Raw genomic sequence first — 16,491 nt, 5'->3', positions numbered from 1 at the left:
TTCGAGCAGTCGCCATTAGCGGGTCATGGCGTGCTGTTCTAGAATTTATTTCATGTGTACTTATGTATGTACGTTTATATCCTTTTAATTTTCCAACAGAAGTCAAACCTAATAAACTTTCTGTTCTGTCCTTGGCTTTTCTTCACTAAAAGACACATCTCGTAGAACTTCCATGATCAGTACATAGAAGTCTGCCTCATTATTTACAGGCTGCCTAGCATTCTGTCAAATGGTTTTTCCATAATTTTAGCCTGTTACTGGATATTTGAGTTACTACAAATAAGAATGTATTGACTAGCCTGTGAATCTATTTAGAAGTGGAGTCTTTTGCATTTTAAATTTAGAAACTTCCAAATTTCTGAACCTTATTTTTTCAACCTCTGCAGTACTTCCGTGAGTCTTCCTTGGGTTCGGATTTTGGTTCATAATAGCTAAAATTTAAAGAGCTCTTATTCTGGTGCTAGGGACTGTTCTTAGCACTTTACAAGTATGAGCTTATTAAATCCTGATGACAACTCTGTGTATTAGTTTCTTACTGCTTAAAGTAAGTCAGAAGTCCTAAACATGGGTCGATAGGGCTGTGTTTCTCTTAGAGGGAAGAATTTGTTTCCGTGTCTTTTCTAGCCTCCAGAGGCCTCCTGCATTCTTTGGTTTGTGGCCCTAATGGGGTCCAGCTTCAAAGCCAGCAGTATAACACCTTCCAATTCCTCTTTCTGTCTCTCTTCTTCGGTTGTCACACTGCCTTCTGTGTCTGTGGCCCTCCTGCCTCCCTCTTGCAAGGATCTTTGTGATTACACTGGATCCACGAGGATAATCCAGCGTAATTTCCTCACCTCTATGTCCTTAATTCAATGACATTTGCCAAGTCTCTGCCACATAAAGGGACATATTTGTAGGTTCTGGGGATTAGACTGTAGACGTCTTTGGTGGGAGTGGGCAATTTCAGGTTGTCACACACCATGAATGAAATAAGTTGTGTGTCTTCATCAGTTGGGGCTGCTATAACAGAATACCGTGAAGTGGGTGGTTTATAGACAACAGAAGTTTATTTCTCACAGTTCTAGAGGCTGGGAAGTTGAAGATTATGGCACCAACAGATTCAGTGTCTGATGAGGGCCTAGTTCCTAGATAGCTATCTTCTCCCTATCCTCACATGGCAGAAGGGAGCTCTCTTGGGTGTCTTTTAGAAGGGACCCATATAATCCCATTCATGAGGGCTCTACCCTAATGACCTAATCACTTCTAATGGCCCCACCTGCTAATACCATCACACTGGGTGGGTAGGTTTCAATATATGAACTTTGGAGGGGATACAAACATTCCATATATAGCACTGCATTTTATAGATGAGGACATTGAAGCGCAGAGAGATGTGGCAGAGGATTTGAACACAGGTGTCTGGCTCTAAGATCCTTGCTTTGTGTCCTGACCAGTGTGGCTCAGTTGGTTGGGCATCGCGTCCTACGAACCAGAAGGCCGCTGATTTGATTCCAAGTCAGGACATGTGCCTGGGTTGCAGGTTTGGTCTCTGGTTGCGGTGCACACGAGAGGCAACTGATCAATGTTTCTCTCCCTCTCTTTCTCCCTCCCCTCCCCTCTCTAAAAATAAATAAATAATAAATCTTTAAAAAAAAAGATCCTTGCTTTGTGACACTGCTGCTACTTCTGACAAAGTCAGTTAAACTTTTTGATTAAGCTTCAGATGGTCAAGAGCATCATCAGCTCACCGCTTCCTCATGGCTGCTGAGCGAATCACATGAAACCTAGTTCTGTATAACTGTAAGACTGTTGTCATTGAATAACTCCTTCCTTGTAGCAATGTTCTATGAAGTTAGGCTCCAACTTTGTTTTCCTTTCCTTGTTCCTAGGCATTTGTGGGTTTTGATCATTTTCAGTTTAGTACCTAAGGATTATTGTAGCAGTTTGTTGGCAATTAATATTATGTTACATGATGAATAAGAATAAGATATGTGTGATTTCCTCAAATTCTATGGCCTAGAGCAGGGGTGTCAAACTCATTTTCACCGGGGGCCACATCAACCTTGCGGTTGCCTTCAAAGGGCCGAGTGTAATTTCAACTCCTTAACAGTTAAGGAGTAGTTACATTTATACAGTCCTAAAATTTTTTCGGCCCTTCGAAGGCAACCTCAAGGCTCATGTGGGCCCCGGTGAAAATGAGTTTGACACTCCTGGCCTAGAGTCTCCTAAGATTTGTTGCTTGTGATTCAAGTATTCAATTTCTTTTGGAAAACCTAAAACAACCAAAAGTTCCCTTTTGGAGGTAGAGATTTTATTATTACCTTGTTGTCATTTGAGTGTGTACTAGAATGATAAATTTGAGGAGAGCCTGACTTTTGGTCTCAGAAGCAGAAACTCCTTTTTGGCCTGTTAGCCAAAGCCATTCAATAATTCATCACATTTGTTATGTGCCAGGCACTTTCTGGGTTCCAGGGTTACATGATGAATAAGACTTGGTCCATGCCATCATAGAACTGACCATTAAAGTGAGGAAAGCACAGTTCATACATGAGAGACACATCAAAAGATGGTTTAGATGTGGTAAGTATGATTAAGGAAGAGTGGTTTGGAAGCCAGTTGTGCAGGGTAGTCAGGAAAGGTTTTATTGTAGAGGTGACTTTTAAGTAAAGACCTGATGGTCAATATTACCTGGGCAAATAGACCCCAGAGGGAAACGGGAACAAAAAGAAGGTGGGACGGCCAGTTTGAGTGTGCCAGTGTGGCTGGAGTGAGTTGGAGAGAGTGGTAAGGAAAGAGGTGCAGAGGTAGGCGGGTGCCAGATCACATGGGGCCTCGTAGACCATAGATATAAGTATGGGTTATCAGAGTGATGGGAAACACCAGTCTGCTTCATGCTAGAAAGTCATCTGATCTGATAGAACCTTTAAAAAAAAAGATTTTATTTACTTATTTTTAGAGAGATGGAAAAGGAGGGAGAAAGAGAGGGAGAGAAACACTGATGTGTGAGTAGTACATCAACTGACTGGGACCTGGCCTGCAACCCAAGCACATGCCCTGACTAGGTACTGAACTGGCAACCTTTGGTTCTCTGGCTGGCGCTCAACCCACTGAGCCACACCAGGCAGGACTGATAGAACTTTTTAAGAGGTGGCTCGTGTAGTGTAGTGTAGTGTAGTGTAAAAACGAGATTGTGCTGATTGTAGAGGGGCAAGAATGAAAGCAATGAAACCACTTAGGAGGCTGTTGCAGAAGGTGAGGTGAGATGTGGTGTTGTCATTGACGGGAAGGGATGGAGAACATTGATGAATGTGGGACGAAGTTTGGACGTAAAACAGGAATGCTGCTGATATGTTGGGTGAAGGGGTGAGGGGGTGAGAGAACTCAGTGGTGACTCCTAGGCATTTGGTGTGTGCAAATAACACCTGCTAAAACCCCAGATTTTATTGAATTGATAAAACTAAAAGTGTTTAAGAACTTAACTTGCTCAATAAAGAGAGCTAAATTAGTCCCAGTTGGTGTTATCCAACACAAGTGATTCTCAACCAGGAGTGATTTTGCTTCCTTAGCTAGCTTCCTGTAGCCATTTGGCTACATTTGGAGACATCTTTGGTAGTCACAGATGGAGGGGTGGTGGAGGGAGATATGTTACTGGCTAGAGGTGACTTTTAAGTAAAGGCCTGATGGTCAATATCACCTGGGCAAATAGACCCCAGAGGGAAACGGGAACAGAAAGAAGGTGGGACGGCCAGTTTGAGTGTGCCAGTGTGGCTGGAGTGAGTTGGAGAGAGTGGTAAGGAAAGAGCTGCGGAGGTAGGCGGGTGCCAGATCACACGGGGCCTTGTAGACCTGGATAGAGGCCAGGGTGCTGCTCAGTATCTTACAATGGATAGGGATGCTCCCCACAAAAAAAATTATCTGGTACAAATTGTCAGTAGTGGTGAGATCGAGAAACTGACCTAAGAGATGAAGGTTTGGTCCAGTAGGAGACCTGGGTTCTAGTGAAGTGAAAATCTATCGGGAACAAAACATTTAATCCCTACACCATTCTTTCCCCCTCTCTCTTTTGGTTCTTTTCATTCCTAAGAAGTAAACTAGGTGAAAGCGATATTTTCTTTTGGCATATTTTGTAACCTCTCTAGTGAAATGGTTAGACTTTCTGGGTTGTATCCATCCATGTTTCTGGGTCTCTGTGGAATTGTACTAGGAAAACCAAAGGACTTAAGGATCCATTTTTTACAGCCCATACTAAGTAAATACTAATGGCATCCACTGACAACTCATCTATAATCTTTAGAGACAACACCCTTAGCAAATAATTCAAAGGTTAGAAGAATAAAGTTCTAACAATTATCATTCTCAGGGGAGGAAGAGGATAGTATTTTCTTATCTGTTGGGTCTTGTGAGGAATCAGACATCTTATCAGAATGTTTATTAGTAAGAGAGAAAAAAGATTCAAAATTCAAAGTCATTTTTCTCTTCATCCTTATGTACACATACAGTTAAACCCTATACTAGTTTTTCTTTTTTTTTCTCATAATCACCCCATTCTCTTTATCTCTTTTCTACCAACTTCCTATAACTGCCCTCTTTCCAAGAGAACAGCAGCAGACTGACGAGAAATGTTACCTGGTTCCCCCTCATGCTGGCCGACCCCCTGGCTGGGACATTGGGAGAGCCAGGGAGTTTTTCACGCAAAAAAACTCCTGAGGCTCAGTCCACTCATGCAGGGTGCTAAGGAAGCCAGTGAGCCCTGAGGGGTCAGTGAGGAGCTAAGAACATGTCCACGGGAGCAGGCCCCCCTCCACTCAGACACTGACAGCTGTGGGCCCTCTCTGAAATGGGAGGAGGCCACAGAGGCCTCAGTGTCCTTCCCTCACGCAGCATAGGCAGTGGGGGACTGCATCTCACGGAGACCGTTCCTTTAAGAAGACCCATCACGTTGCTTGGCGGCTTCACTTGTTTACAGTCCCAGAATAGTGTGGCTCAAAATACTGGGACTTGGCTTTTTTTTTTTTTTTAATGGGCTAAAAGAGACATTATTTTAATGGGATCCAGGAATGGGAAATAGCAGAGGATGTTTTTGGACTCTGTGGGAATCCTGAATCACAGACCGGCTGTGCTGGCGCTCCTGTCTCAGACCCACCTGCCGGTGACCCCTTGGCCCTGTCCTCCGCTTCCTGGTCCAGGGTACCTTGCTGGGGCTTGCTATTCCCAGGCCCTGTGTTTCAGGCAGGCCGGCAGAAACCTCTTAACTTAATTTTGGTCCATAGGTCATGAGCCAGGGGGATCATAATCTGCTCAATTGTGGGACTTCCTCATTTTTTTCTTCAAATGGCCAAGTTCTTATAATGTAAGGACCAATTTTGCTGCTGTGGCTGGTTATCCCTTTGGTAAGTTCTGGTTGGAACATGAATATATTTACTACTGGTTCTTAGGTGCCATATTTTTAAAAGTCACAAGAAGCCCTAGATCTGCTTAGGAGCTGTCTGTCAAAATAATAAGTAATAATTCAAGGAGTAGCAGAGGCTCCCTCCACTACTTCTGCCTTTTACTTCTGAAAACCCAAGTAAAAGCCCCTTTGTTTAGTAATAATGGTGGGGGAGGGCATTGTATGGGGTTACTGGGAAACACGGGGTTGAGGATGACTCAGGCAGGCAAAAAAATGAAAGAGCTCCTATTGTGAGCCTTCAGTCTCTGCTCTGCATCTTCTGAGCTTCCTCAGCTCCGTGCTGTTGCAACAGGCTCCTGGCATTTAACCTGGAAGGCTGTTTTGTTTATCACAGGGCTGTTTAAAATTTGACCCATATAAGCCATCAAAATCTCTGTGAGTCAGCTTTTCAGGGAACCCTTTTTTAACTATTTCAAGTTACCTCCAGTTTATGTGATTCTGTTTTTTTTCTGGTCTGTCGCCTCCTTCAAATGATTGGTTTTTCTGGAATTGGGCAAACATTTGGCGTTTTGAGTCAGGGGTCATATAACAGGAAGATGTCTTATTGAGTTGACATCGTATGTTTTCCCTGTGGATGCATCTCCTTCGACTCTGTCCTGGAGGTTGTGTAGCACAAAGGGCTTGTGACGGCTGGCTCAGCCTTTCCGACTCCTTTCTGACTTGCTTGCTTGGGAGGAGCTCCCTTGAGATCATTCTCTCTGGGGTTAGAACTGCTAAATGTGTTGAGCATATTTGATTGAGGATGGGAAATCAGAGGGAAGCTAATGGATAGGATCCTGAAGAAGGGAAGGAAAGCAGGATTGTAGCAAGTTCCAGGCAAGAATTGGAAAGACCTATGGGAAGGGACACAGAGGGACTTTTGGAGGCAGGAAAGGGTGGATGCTTCCTTGGAGGATGTTTTGTCCATTTTGCCTCTCTTTCCAGTGACTTTTGGCCAGCAATTAAGAGGCTCTGTTTACCCTGTTTGTGTGGTTGTCTTGGTAGTGGCTAGTGTTCTTGGGCAGAAGAGTATATATACCAATCACATGTAAGCACTTGACCTCTGGCTTGACTTCACTGGAGGATGAGTGTACTTTCTAGTAGATTCTGGAAAAAATTTTTAAAGATTTTATTTATTTACTTTTAGAGAGAGGGGAACAGAGGGAGAAAGGGAGAAAGAAAAACATCAATCAGTGTGTGAGAGATACGTCAATTGGTTGCCTTCCACATGCCCCCAACTAGGGACCTGGCCTGCGGCCCAGGCATGTGCCCTGACTGGGAATCGAACTGGCGACCTTTCAGTTCACAGACTAGTGCTCAATCCACTCACAGACCAGTGCTCAATCCACTGAGCCAGACTAGCCAGGGCTCTTCTGGAAACTTTTCTTTTTCCTTCCTGATTTCCTTCTACTTGTGACTGGATTATTGCTACTTTTCCCAGGGAATTTGAGTCTAGATCACAGGTGGCAAATACAAGACCTGTGGGCTGATCTGACCTTCTACCTTGTTTTATCTGGCCCAGCACCTTGTTTCTATCCAGCCGCAGTGCCGAGCTCCTTGCCTCTAGTTAAGGAGTAGTTACATTTTTTTTTTAAAGATTTTATTTATTTATTTTTAGAGAGGGAAGGGAGGGAGGGAGAGAGAGAGAGAGAGAAACATCAATGTGCGGTTGCTGGGGGCCATGGCCTACAACCCAGGAATGTACCCTGGCTGGGAATCGAACCTGCGGTGCTTTGGTTCGCAGCCCGTGCTCAATCCACTGAGCTACGCCAGCCGGGGCAGGAGTAGTTACATTTATACAGTCCTAAAATTATATTTGGCCCTTTGAAGGCAACTGTGGGGCTGATGTGGCCCCCCGAAAATGAGTTTGACTCCCCTGCTCTAGATGGTGGAATGCTTGAAAAGAACTGACAGAGCTTGGTTCTGACATGTAGTCACAGACATGCCAGGTTCAAGTTAAGAGAGCAATTCAGTAGTCACAGAGTATTCTAGAAATTTGTATACTTTTCAGCCCAATTGCTTCTGCCTGGTGAATATGTCAACTGTATGACTACACTGTTTTCCATAATCTCTTATAGTGTTTTTCAAAGAGCTCAATCTGGTTTACATGTATCAGTCAACAATAGTCACAAACATTTATTGAATGTCACTTATGTGCCTTATTAGTTTGAGTCATCTCTGAAAAATCTGCCACTTTGAGGGGGAGCAGTTTCAGTCTAGAACTAAATATAAGTGATTAGGCTCATGCACTCTTTTGGATTGTTCACGACGTTCCTTCTCCTTTCATTACCACAGAAAATTGAGTTTGCTACTTTCTTTAAAAAAGGATCCACCTGAAAAGGTCTGGGTGTGCAGGTGCCACCTTCCTGTACCACTGTGTGTACGAGGGCAACCCCCTTGTACCTCGTATAACTACAAGGTGTCCCCACCTAGAGACCTGTCTTGTCCCCACCTGGTAGTCCTAGTTCCTTCTCTTGGTTTTTCTTTATACCATTTCTTACCATTTGACATGACAAAAGGAAAAGTACATGACATGACATTCGCTTTTTTTTTTTAATCCTCACCCGAGGATATTTATATTGATTTTGAGGGCGGGAGAGAGAGAAACATGGATTGGTTGCTTCCTGTATGCACTCTCCTCAGGGACTGAACCTGCAGCCTTGGTGTGTGCTCTGACTGGGAATCGAACCCCCAGCCTTTTGGGGCACGGGCAGTGCTCCAATCAACAGGGCCACCCAGCCATGGCCCACATTAGATGCGCTCTTAAAAATCAACTCTTTCGTGGTATAATTCACAGATAATATAATACACACAAGTGTATGGTTCTGTGGGTTTTGGCAAATACACGTGCACATGTGTAACCGCCACCACGACAGTCGAGAGAGAGAGAACGTTTCTGTCCCCCGAGTCCCTAAAGCTTCCTTCGTGCCTCTGGGAAGTCAGCCCCAGCAAGCTCTGAGCTGCTCCCTAGAACTGTAGATTTGACTTTCCTGGAGTTCCATGGAAAGAGAATCATGTACTGTCTTGTGACTGGCCTTTTGCCCTCACCATCATGTTTTGGGGGGCCATTCATGTTGTTGCATGTCTTAGTGAATTTCTTTTTGTTGCTGAGTAGTATTCCATTGTACGGGTATGCCAGATTTGTCCATCCATTCACTTGTTGATGGACATTTTGTATACCATATATTTTAACTGTTTGTCTACTGATTTTCTTTTCCCCATTAAAATATACACTCCATGAAGCAGTGATGTTTTTTTATTGAGTTGTGATTCACAAAACCATTTTAAAGCGAATGACTCAGTGATGTTTAGCCACAGTGTTGTGCAACCCCTACCTCTGTCTAATTCTAAAACATTCCATCGTCCCAAAAGAAAACCCTGTACCCAGCAGTGATATTTTTGGTCTTTTTAAATTGTATCTTTTACTATTTTTCCAATTATAAACATAACATAGATCCAGCATATTAAAATACTGAAAATACAGAATGTCAGAAAAGTAGTTAATTTTACAATTGAAAAAAACCACTAAGTATCTCAGTCCTTTTTAATGATGCATTTACTTAAAAAAATCTTTATTGAGATACAATTTGCATACCCTACAGTTCATCCACTTAAAGTGTACAATTCAGCAGCTTTTAGTATATTCACGCATATATACAACCATCACTGCAGTCAATTTTAGAACATTTTCATTGGGCAGTGGTTTTTGCCTCTTCTGTTCATCAGCATCTAGACAGTGTTTGGCACATAGTTGGTATTCAGATATTTGTTGAATGAATGAAATGCACTAATGAGAATAAATCAATGTAATCATGAATTTATTGCATTGATGAATAAGTGTATTCATTAATGAATTCATTAATTCAGCCAACATTTAATGAGTGCCTGCTATGTGCTGACAACTGAGTGAGATGCAAAGTGGCAGTGAGACCCAAGCTTGCCCTTGGGGAAAGGACAGTCAGGTGATAATAGAAGACAAATGCGCAGAAATAAGATGGATAGTATTAGAGCAATATAGAGAGAATATTATGGCAATTCAGAGGAGGGTGATATTGCTGGAGGGGTTACTATTGTTAGTTGACTTTAAAATAGTTGTGTGCTCTATTGTTACTTAACCAGGGCTCCACTGTCTCACTCCATGTTGAATAGAAACCAGACCCCTCTCAGTCTCCGGCTCAGACACCAACGGTCTCCTCATAAGGCTGTGTCATCTATTAAGATCTTAGGCATAAACTGTGAGAACAGCACTTTAGTGAGTCTCTGGTGTGGCAATAATTCTTGGAATCATATCACATCATTCTTTTGAAGACCGAATGCTTTCTTATGCATAATGTATGTATTGTGCAATCTTATAACAGCTTTTTTCCCCCTAAATTGAAAAAGATACATCCTTTTGAGGGAGGGAGTGGTAGATACTGAGTATCTTCCATGTCCCATTATCCCTAAGTCTTTACGGAGGCATTTGCTGGAAACCTTCCCTCAGAAGGGTTTTTACTTGGGGTAACGGATGGATTGCTGTGGTGGCTGCGCTGACTGTGGCCCAGGGGCAGAGCAGGGCAGCTACAGCAGTAACGACAGCCAGCACTTCTCCGGGACTCACTGCCGGCCTCCGCGGCGCGCCGTGCCATGAGCAGCATCTCCTTTCATCCTCCCAGCGAGCCTGTGAGGTAGACCGTGTGGTTATCTTCCTCTTACAAGTGAGAAGTCTGAGGTTCAGGTAAGTTAAATGACTTCTTTAAGGTTATTCTAAAGTCAGTGAGTGGTTATAGAGGCTGGTCGAGTGAGCACTTCACAGTGATACTGCACTATTCCCTCTCACAGAGACTATAGCATCTACGTTCTGTCATGTGTCCATTCACTTATTTTGACAAATACGTACTGATTTCTTATTACAGGCCCTGTGCTAGGGCTGCAGTGGTGAACAATACAGACGAGAGCCCTTGCCAGTATGGAATACAGTCTAGTTGGGAAGCACAGAACCAGACTGATGTGAACAGAGATGGTGGGTTGAGAATGAAGAGTTTGAGCAAGAGGAGGGTTGAGGGAATTGCCCCTGGTGTATTCCAGGTAGAGGTGGACATGAACCTAGCTCTCTTGTCTTCTTTCTGGCCTGGTGCTTCTACTGCTAAGTCTCAGAGCCTTTACCAGACCTTATGTCTGTTTTTATAGTTGGCCAAATATAGGTATGCCATGCCACTTAAGCTGCATCTCCCATCTGTAAGCTCCTTGGAAGAGTCCTTTGAGGATAATGTAGGTCTTGAGGATGACACAGTATTTCCAGTCTGTCCTCAGAATTCAGCTTTGCTTTGGAAAGCTTTTTATTCAGATATAAATTGAGAGTGGAACTCAGTGAGTTGGGTGAGGTCAAAGATACTGATTGTGAAGCTAAAAATGACATTTTAAGTATTCATTGTGTGGATCATCTCCGTGTAGAAACCTCTCTCCTCCTGGAGTAGGAGGGGAGCGTCAGGCAGCGTCCGTGAGGCCGCGTGTGAGGAGTACCACGGGCAGTTCTAAGACATGGGAGGAGAATTCCTGGCCTCTCAAGTAATGGAACACTTTGGGGACACTGGAATGGAAGAAAGCGACCTTTGCCCTTACCAAATGGGCTCCATGTATTTGTGAAGCCAGGATCCTGACTTCAGTGGTCTCAAGAAAACATTTGATTGAGAAAACATTGAGTTTTTATGTGAAACTATTGACACATACATGAATGAACACAAAGATATACCCTGCTTTTAGGACAGAATGGAAGGAATTTTTCTGAACTCGCTGGGTTGGAGAAACAGGCTTATAAGAACTTTCTGGCAGTAGGGGGTTTGCTCTTGGAATGGAACCTCATCATTTGGGCTTTCAAATTAGAGTGGCCACTGATCTGTTTGACATTGTTTAAGTAAAATACTGTTTGAAAATTGGGCCATGGACTTAAATCATTACCTGGAGTGCTTTTCTTTTCATTTTATTTATGTTTAGAGAGAGGGGAAGGGAGGGAGAAAGAGAGGGAGATAAACATCGATGTGTGAGCAAAACACTGATTGGCGGGCCCCTAGCCAGGGACCCAGGCCTGTGCCCTGATGGGAACCGAACCAGCAACCTTTGATTCGCAGGATGTCACCCAGACCACTGAGCTACACCAGCCAGGGCTCCCTGGAGTTCTTTTTAACATGATGAAAGTGGGTCTGGATTTTTCAGGAAAGAGTTCCCTCACCTTCCACTTCCCCTTTCCCTCCCCTGGAAGAAGGAACCCGTAACCCAGCCTCTGTATCTACTGGTCCGACATCATCAGGTCAGTGCCAGTCACTAGATGAAGCTCAATACATGTCTGTTTGTTAAATGAAATGAGCAAGTTATAGTTTCCTTTTGGGATGGATAGTGGTCCCAGTTCTGATGAGAGTGAGAATCTGGTTGGTTTCTTTGGGTTTGGTCTTTTCCACTGAACTCAGCCAAAAGTGGAATGAAAGCAGAATAAACCAGAGACCACCACAGAAACTAAGAGGAACTTAACTTTGACAATACCTATGGCCTCAGACTAGTTTTAGAATCTCAGTAGAGAGGGATAAAATGACCTTTGCTGGTTCTGGGTGGGATTCATTATGAGCATTAGGTCGTGAGTGACAGCCACCAAGTATCCCTTAGCTCTCTCCATTGCTTTGGGTTAGCAGCTGATTTTTGCCCTTGGCCACAGGGATCATCTTTACAAAAAACCTGAAGGACTATGTGATCGTAGTTGGTACGGATGAGATCCTCCTCGTCCAGAGAGGCCAGAACTGGAACAGCTTCCGTGCTGAGCTACTTTCCTTGGGATTGTTTTCTGTTGTCTTTGCTGTTTGATTTCTGGAGTCTCTGTTCTGTTCTGTTGACCTTCCCTCCTTCGAGGGCACTTCAGCTCCTTCCCCATCCCCTGCTTTTCCCTTCCCCGGCCTCCTCAGAACAAAGGCCGGCCTCCTCAGAACAAAGGCCGTGTGATCCTTCTTTCTGGGTGTTTCTCTGAGGGCCAGGAAGGAATTTCTTGAGGGAGATTGTCATCATTCTGTTGCCTGACTAGGTCAGAGGTTGACTGCTGGACACTTCGCCGCCATAAACCGCTCTGAATTCGAAACTGGAACAGTGAAGATCGTGGGGTGCTGTTACTTTTCACTTTAGAAACTCTGCTTACAACTATACCAAGTGAAAAGCTTTATGGGTGAGAGATAGGGAGGTATACTGCTTGATTTCTTAAAGATTTGTATGATATTAGATGGTTACTTTACTATAAGAGTCAGCTGTAAGGCTAGTATTATTATGTAATTTTGAATAGATGGAGAGGAAAGAAGTTATCAGAAGCAAGCAGCAAGATCTTTCATTTTCAGATAGAATCAGTTCAGATCTCACCATTGCTGACTTAGTTATTCCTGAATGAGCAACTTCTGAGCACCCGGCAGGTCCAGGCCCAGCTGCTACTGCAGCGCACCTGGATATTTTCCCAGTGGCTGGTCTTTAAATAATAATGAGTAGTATGTATTGAGTGCTTATTGTGTGCCAGGGATTGTGCAATGCACATTCTGTGCTGAGTCTCCTTTCCTCCCCTCAGTATCCCCAGGGGTTGTGGAATCTGTTGTTATCTCCTTTCCCTGAGGCTTTAATAGTTAAGGAACCTTCCAAGGCCACATAGTGGCCAAGCCAGGACTGGAATGTGGGTGTTTCTGACTTGTCTGAGGTCCAAGAGGTGGTCTTGCAAGCTCTGGGAGGATGGAAGGGGTGGCTTTGGGGTCTCTCCTGCTTTTGCTGTTGCCAAGGGGCTGAGGACCATTCAAGCAGGTGGCGTTGGTGGCCGTTTGTCAGGGCTCAGGCAGGCAGCTTACTTCGCTCCAGGAAGGGAGCAGCGTGGGATCAGGGGTCACAAACAGGAAGAGCGAGTCGAGCAGGAGCCTATTCCCTTCTGGCTCCTTCCTTTCCTCCTCCAAGGGAATCTTCCTATCTTTGCCTTTTCCTCCCCTGGTGGAAAGCCGCTCTCGCTACCACCTAGGCCTGGGCCCAGGCCGTTCTCTCCTTCCGGCTCATGTAAGGATGATTGAGTAGTATAACTGGGAGCAAAATAATGTGAAAGGTACAAGAAGGGAAAGTGAAGCATGTTTTCAGTTTGCAAGGCATTTTCTCATTTACCTATTTGATTAGCAACCACTACCCAGTCCAAGGAGGCAAAGATGGTTATATCCCCACGTTACATGTGAAAAAATGCAATCACTGTAGGTTAAATGATTATCGAGGGCTGCCGTAGAATAACCAGCCTAGGGCTTCTTTGAGCTTCTCCTCCCATAATTCTTTGCACCAGACTCAGATGCATATGCCTGATCATGAACATATATGTTTAATACTCAGGAAACCAAGTGCCAAAATAATATCGTCGATGCTTATAGGAAGTGTTTTATTTTCATCTCAAATGAATAGTTTGTTTATATTATATATATTATGTATAGCATTTAATGAATACTGAGACATTTAACTCTGTACCTGAAGGCTCCCATGTGCCCCCTTTCAGGTGCCTGCTCTCACATATACTGGATAACGGTGGTTGTTTTGTGGGCTAACAGAGTCATGACAGAGTAGATTTCCAGAGGAGAAAATCCCTAGACCGACTCTTCCACAACCCCTGGGGATACTGAGGGGACTGTTTGAGAAGGTGGGTGGCTCGTGTGGTGGGCCACTCTGACCTAACCTGACTTCTTGCGGGTAGAGGTTTAGGGAGCCTTTGCTTTGTTTCTCTTGCTGGCCAGTTCAGGAGCTTGGAACCAGGCTGGCCGAGTGACACCAGTGAAAACTGGGCCTTTCCCTGGAACTTCTTGTTCCTCTCAGTTGTCTGGTAAACAGTGAGCCCGTTACCAAGTTGATGGAATGCTGCTGTGTGTTAAGCCCTATGGAAGATAGAGGGTGGAGAAAAGTGATTAAAATACCAAGCAAGGTGCCTGGTATCATTCATTCAATAGCTGGATATTAAACTCGCCCTCTGTGCCATGTTGTTCCCAGGGCTAGAGAGGTAAAGATAAAATAGACAGCATCCTGCCCTGATGGAGGGCAGTCACTGCAGTGGGCATTCAGAAAATTACTTGTTTGATCATTAACATTAAGGCTTCTAATATGTAACAATAGTAATGTTATGAATAGAATAATGAGTGGTTTACCATCTTGAGGTTAGGGGAAGCGAGGGCTTATATTGTCACATCTAGTGGTCGGATAATATTTCTCTCACTGCTCTTTTTCAAGCCAGCAAACTCTTGAGTGTCAGGAAGGTGTTTTTTCTCTTATGGCTGGAGTATGCTTGCTGTAAAGGTTCGTCCCTCCTTTAGCTGGAGTAAAACATTACCTGTTTGGATTAGGAGCTTTGTTCCTGGGGTTCTTTGTTCTGAGAGTAGGGGCCCTGAGCATCTTTTTGGAGCTCCAATCTGGTATTTCATTGGCACCAGGTCTCTTCCTTCCCAGTCTTTCTTTTCGTTTTATTCTGTTTTATTTTGTTTTGTTTTATTTTATTTTATTTATTTTATTTTATTTTATTTTATTTTATTTTATTTTATTTTATTTTATTTTATTTTATTTATTTTTAGAGAGAAGGGAAAGGAAGGAGAAAGAGAGGTAGAGAAACCTCAATGTGTGATTGCTTCTCATATGTCCCCTACTGGAGACCTGGCCTGCAACTCAGGCATGTGCCCTGACTGGGATTCAGACTAGTGACCCTTTGGTTTGTAGGTTGGCACTCAGTCCACTGATCCACACCAGCTAGGGCCAACCCTTGCTTTTATTAAGGAATGCAGTATTCTCTAAACTGTAAACAGGGCCCAGACTGCTGTTGCCCCAGGCTCAGTGGGTTGAGCATCATGCTACAAAGTGAAAGCTCCTGGTTCAATTCCCAGTCATGGCACATACATGGGTTGCGGGTTTGGTGCCTGGTCGAGGCATACGAAAGGCAACTGATCGATGTTTCTCTACTTTTCTCCCTCCCTTCCCCCTCTCCTAAAAATAAATAAATAATAAAATAAATAAAATCTTTAAACTGTGAACAGGAATTATGGATAGATGAAATTTAACCAATAAGTTTTTAAAAGATAACAGCTTTATTGATACGTAATTAACATATATTTCACCCTTTTAAAGTATACAATTCAGTATACTCATAAAGTTAGACAACCCTTACCACTATCAAATCCCAGAACATTTTCATCACCCCACAGAGAAACCCTGGTCCATTAGGAATAACTCCCCGGTCCCTTTTTCCCTCGGCCTCTGGCAACAGCTAATATCCTTTCTGTCTCTCTGAAGTCCCTGTTGTGGACACAGAGAAACGGATTCATAGAATGGTAGTGTTTTGTGTCTGGCTTCTTTAACTTCGCCTGATGTTTTCAAAGTTTACCCATGTTGTAGCATGTATTAGTACTTTATTCCTTTTTATGGTTGAATAACATTCCATTGTATGGATATGTCACATTTTGTTTATCCAGTCATCAGTTGTTAGATATAAGGGTTGTTTTCACTTTTTGGTTGTTATGAATAATGCTGCTGTGAACATTCACGTTTAGGTTTTGTATTGACATGTTTCCAGTTTTCTTGGGTATATACCTAGGAGTGGGATTATGGAGACATGTAACTCGGTTTAACTTTTTGAGAAGTTCCCACACTGTCTTCCAGAGTGTCTGTGTCATTTTACATTCCCACCACCCGTGTATGAACGGTGAAGTTTCTCCACACCCTCACAAAGACTTCTAATCATCTTTTTGATCACAGCCGTCCTTATGGGTGTGAAGTGGTATCTTACTGTGGTTTTGACTTGCACGTTCTAGTGACTAATGATGTTGAGCATGTTTTCATGTGCTTATTGGCCATTTGTGTATCTTCTCTGGAGGAATGTCTATTCAGATTTTTTTTGCTTAATATTTAATTACATCATTTCTTTAAAATATTAATTTTTTTCTTGTTGCGTTCTTGTTGAGTCCAGGGTATCCTGGACACCAGTCCCTTATCAAATATATAATTTACAAATATTTTCTCCCATTCTTTGGGTTGTCTTTTCGCTGTCTTAATGATATCCTTTGCAGAATGAAAGTTTTTGAAGTTTA

General features: G+C 43.4%; 1 protein-coding gene across 1 annotated transcript in view; it reads left to right on the top strand.

Moving 5' to 3' along the window:
• ZFYVE1 (zinc finger FYVE-type containing 1) overlaps positions 1-16,491 on the top strand; it is a 46,738-nt gene that overhangs the window by 5,224 nt on the left and 25,023 nt on the right. The window lies entirely within an intron of this gene.

The sequence above is a fragment of the Phyllostomus hastatus genome, unplaced genomic scaffold (genome assembly GCF_019186645.2).
Source record: "Phyllostomus hastatus isolate PE091 unplaced genomic scaffold, TTU_PhHast_1.1 phas_scaffold_501, whole genome shotgun sequence".
NCBI lineage: Eukaryota > Metazoa > Chordata > Mammalia > Chiroptera > Phyllostomidae > Phyllostomus > Phyllostomus hastatus.
The sequence above is the reverse complement of the archived record's forward strand: the minus strand, read 5'-3'. Positions and strand labels throughout refer to the sequence as shown.